Source organism: Ananas comosus, linkage group 1 (genome assembly GCF_001540865.1).
Source record: "Ananas comosus cultivar F153 linkage group 1, ASM154086v1, whole genome shotgun sequence".
Classification (NCBI taxonomy): Eukaryota; Viridiplantae; Streptophyta; class Magnoliopsida; order Poales; family Bromeliaceae; genus Ananas; species Ananas comosus.
The window spans coordinates 8,445,948-8,450,680 of NC_033621.1; the positions used below are offsets into that span (position 1 = coordinate 8,445,948).

At 42.9% G+C, this 4,733-nt stretch overlaps 1 long non-coding RNA gene across 2 annotated transcripts; it reads left to right on the plus strand.

The window, feature by feature from the left end:
• Window positions 693-1,233, plus strand: LOC109704529. 2 transcript variants are annotated; one of them, XR_002214432.1, is made up of 4 exons: window positions 693-743; window positions 829-898; window positions 996-1,063; window positions 1,183-1,233. It is a non-coding gene; the product is annotated as an uncharacterized LOC109704529 (long non-coding RNA). The 2 variants fall into 2 exon arrangements; XR_002214428.1 differs by having other exon boundaries at window positions 705-743; window positions 832-898.

Here is a 4,733-nt window from a genome sequence, read left to right on the forward strand (position 1 = left end):
AGAGTGTGGAAGCAAGGTTACTTCATCAACAGACCGGGGTTGACTTGTGTAATACACTGAACTTTAGCAAATTGCGAAGTTCGAGTGTGTGCAATGATAAGTGGAACTATCCTACATCTTCTAAAAGGCTTAGATAAGTTTTTGGACAAGTTAGAGAATGATTGGAAGGTCGGAAGCAAGAAAGTGCATTATTCTGGCAAAATTCAGCATTTTCTGTATTGTGTACCGGTACAACCATCATTGTGTACCGGTACACAGTGGCAGAAACGTGGTAGCAAGGCTGATTTAGTAATTTCACATCTTATCTCTATTTATTTGACCCCAGCACGACTCCAGGTGCTCAGTGGAGGTTGCTAGAGCTCAGAGCAAGCTTCTTTCACCTTCTCCACTTTCTCTCTCTAGGGTTTCTCTCTCTACGAGTAAAAGTCGCCGTTACGCGCCGATTTCGCGCCGCGCTCATTGCTCGTTGGTTCGAAGACTCAAGGGAAGTCTATGGGACGTGGGGAGAAGGATTTTTACTGAGTTTTCTGTGAGTTTCTCACCAGGGAAAGCGGAATCTCAGCATTAGAGAGGTAATTAGCTCAATTTCTCTCTAGTTTGTGGTTTAGTATCGGATTTTTACGCGTTTTAGTTCCGTTGCTTCCAGCTGAGTTTGAGAAGGCTTCCAGCAGCTAGAGAGGGGTTATCTAGCTGTGATTTCTTCATTTTAGTCCAGGAAAAAGTTGCCTTGAAGCTTGAGGAAGGTATTTAGTTATCTATGAAGCTATTTCGAAACTATTTGCCATCTAATTGAGTAACTTGATGCAGTTTGGAATTCTTTCTTTGTAGCAGGTTTTCGAACCATTTTGAACTAAATTGGTGACCTTGGGAACTAGTTTGGAAGGTGTTCCAACCAGGGGTAAGTAGAAATTTCAGTTAGAACACTGATTTCGCAAGATTTCGGTTATATTAACTTGTAAACAAGCATTGCGATGCCGTTTTGGTGTTGTTCGTAGCGAGAGTACAACCGACTTTTGGATGATCTTTGGTTGGCATTGGAGAGCCTTTAGAGGTTAATCTTGAGGTATTAAAGTGAACCAGAACAGGGATCTAAGTTACTACTTTGTACTAAGTGAAATTATGCCGATTTCGGACATGTTGGTAATGGTTTTCAATCCGGTTTTGATCCTTCGTTTTCAACAGGGTTGAGGCCTAGTTGAGCTGAATTTCGGGACTCCTTTGGGCTGGATTGAGATTAGTGATAGGTGGGTTTGACCTAAGCAGAGCAAGTGAAGCTCCCCTATGTTCTATATGATACTATAGAATTGACACATACGTGCGTTTTTGTGACTATGCGATTGCTAAAGACTTAGAACAATATTACCATAATGTTTGACATATTTGAAATGAAATCTCTATGAAGTAGAGAACACTTATGCATAAAAGTACTTATGTTTATGTTTAGTTCAGTTGAATCACTAATGGACATAACTACTATTCTCTTATAAAGTAGAGAACAATGATATTCTCTTGATTCTATTCACGATAAAGTAGAGAACAATTCTAATGCCATATGTAAAATTAGCATTACTTTCATGTGCTTGTTAATCTAGTGGATACTAGCAAGTTTTATTGCTTATTATAATGAGAATTCCGACCAATAGATCGAGAGTGAGAACATAGTGTATTATGACATGATGATTGAGGCATATTGGGCTATGGATTTTGCTTGCTTGCCATCGTGCTCATTCGCACACGCTTGTGAGGGTAGCTCCCTACAAGCCGGCACTCCGGAGTTGGCCTATGCGACAGATTATTCGTCCGTGCGGGATTGGGTGCCGAAGTGGATTGTCGTGGGGAGTGCATACTACCACGGGGACATTAGGCGCGGCGCAGGCTGGACTACCTTGTGTAGGTCCTTATGATTGAAAGTAAAGTACTAAATGACAGATGATAGTAATGATTGATTACCAGTTATAGTGTACAGTATTTACTTACACGTTTATGCTTACGTTCATGTTTATATTCATACTTACAGTAATTGCTATGCTTTTATTATTCAGTTGATCCATTACTGTAGAAAGTATGATTACATGTTGATTACATGTTCATTACCTGTTAGCATTGTAGATATATCATGCAATTATTGCTTTTACTTTCATTTAGTACATCATGAGCCTAGTGGTGTAATTCGCCAAGGCTGGCAGCTTACCCACTGGGAACTATTGTTTAATAGTTCTCACGCCCTTTTTATTGTTGTTTTTACAGAGCCACCTACAGGAGAGGCTAGGGATCGCGGAAAGGGAGTCGCGTCTAGCTAGACCTAGCTTGCGGTTTTACTAGGTGATCACCTTGCTACTCGTGCCACGACCGAGGGTGATGTACCCGTGTATAGAGAGACTACCATTGTACCTGTATTTTGAGTAGCCCTGTGATGTGTGTGATTGGTTGAATCGGGAATTATAGTTGATACTTCTCTATGATGTTGAGATTTTGTGTTGTATACTCTTTGTTCTTCTGTTGATGGTCTTATTGACTTATACTTTGCTCTGATATCAGGATAGAATTTTTCTATATTTTCTTCCTATCGATTTGCTTCTTTGTAGACGCCTTATATACTGCAGGTGTATAGCGAGTCTGTGCACGTACCGGATATGCTTCCGCTGGTAACCGGGCGTGACAACTTGCGAGGAATTTACCGATGCAATATGTAAGTGATTTGCGGACGTGGGAGAGCGCCATGCAGTCCGCGAATTCGGCAACCATAAACAAACAGGATCCATCAAAAAATATCAACAAAAATTCGAGCTGTGAGCACAAATGCTGTACTACAACCCGCGTCTGGGGGAGGAGTTCTTTATCGCAAGCTACATCAATGGGTTAAGCGAAGAGCTGGTTCCCTTCATGGATATCTCGCATCCAGCCACACTAGAGGACGCTTACAACCACACCAAACTACATGATCGGGCGCTGACGATTATGCAAAGGAAGAGCAGAATCATCAGTAAAGGCCCCAGGGGGTGGGTATTCGTCCTTCAGTGGATCCAGGAGCTCCACCGGGACAACCACCTATAAACCGAGGGAGCATAACAGATTCCAAATCCAAGGTTCAAATGGGGAAGCCAGCCTGCCCTCACAGGAGCACAAGCGATTAATAGAGCAACGAAGGGCTGCCAAGCAATGTTTCAAGTGCGGCGACAAATACCAGCCGGGCCATCAGTGCAAAAACAAGACTCTTTTCAGCTTAGCTGCCGAGGATAATGTGTTGGAAGTGTATGATGAAGATTGTTTACGGGAAGAGGAAGAAATGCCCGGGGAAGAACAAGGGAATAATCCAAACTCGGAGGAGAAGGAAGAGGTGGGTTTGTCTTTTAACGCGCTGAGTGGGGAAAACTCACTTCAAACACTTCAAATTCAAAGCGAAGTGGGGAGCAAGAAGCTGAAGATACTGGTAGACACGGGGAGCACCCACAGTTTCCTGGATTTTCGGGTGGCGAAAGAAGTCAAGGCAAAAATAGGGGCAGCGGCGCCCCTAATGGTCGCTGTGGCCAATGGGCACAAAATCATGAGCAAACTAAGGAGCCCGGGGTTTACTTGGAACATGAATGGCAAATCTTACAAGGCTGACTTGAGGATAATCCGGCTAGAAGGCTCTAGTGTGATATTGGGCATCGATTGGTTAAAAACGTATGGTAAGGTCACTTTCGACTATAACAATCACACAGTGTCGCTTGACAAGGACGGACATCAGCTGGTCCTTAAAGGTTTGGCTGTAGGGACAGGCCTAAAGATGCTCACTGTCAAGGAGTGGAGTAGAGACTGCCAGGAAGGAATTTGTTGCGCCTTAGCCACAATCACACAGATCGGGGAGTGCGACGAGCAAGTGATACCTAAGAGCATTAAAGAGATACTACAACAATTTGAAGATGTGTTCGAGGAGCCGAAGGGATTAACCCCGACAATAAGGCAGGACCACCGGATTCCCTTACAAGTGAAAGTTTTGGGGTAGCCCAAGGATCTATCTAGATTGTATCTAACACCTAGAGGGGGGTGAATAGGTGTAAAAGCCAAAAACCACAAATCTCAATGCGGTAAAAGTAAATGCAGAAAATAAAAATCACACCGAGATTTACGTGGAAAACTCCAACTAGGAGTAAAAAACCACGGGACCAACACGCGATAACAATCCACTAAGAATAAAAGATTACAAGGTGAGTTACCGATTCCACGGACTCAAACCTCTCTTTTATCTTCTCCGGATCTCGTGCACACCAACAGGTTGTCCACGCCACACGTCCGAATCCACGAACGTCACGTCCCAAATCCACGAAACTTCCACACTTCGAATCCACGAAGCCTTGATCACGCCGAATCCACGACACCCACTCGAATCCACAAGCACACTCTGTCCGGAGCAAGAATACCAAGATTGACGATGATTTATTGCTTAGACAATCGTTAAAGAACCATAGAAGATGTTTCTAAGCAATAGCCGGATCAATTCTCCATGAAGAACAAAAAATTAGGATTTCAAGAATTGATCGAATAGAAACTTATTTTTTGAGAGAAGAAATAATACACCCAACAAGTTTCTAGGGTTTCAAAACAATATTTTATGCCTTCATAATCTTTTAGAAACACCCCTACATCTTATTTATAGGTTTAGAAGACTTAGAAACCGACTAGGATTGCAAAAATCCAATTTTAAAAACTTATGTCGTCCTCAGGGACCAGTCCTCTCGAGGAGACCGGTC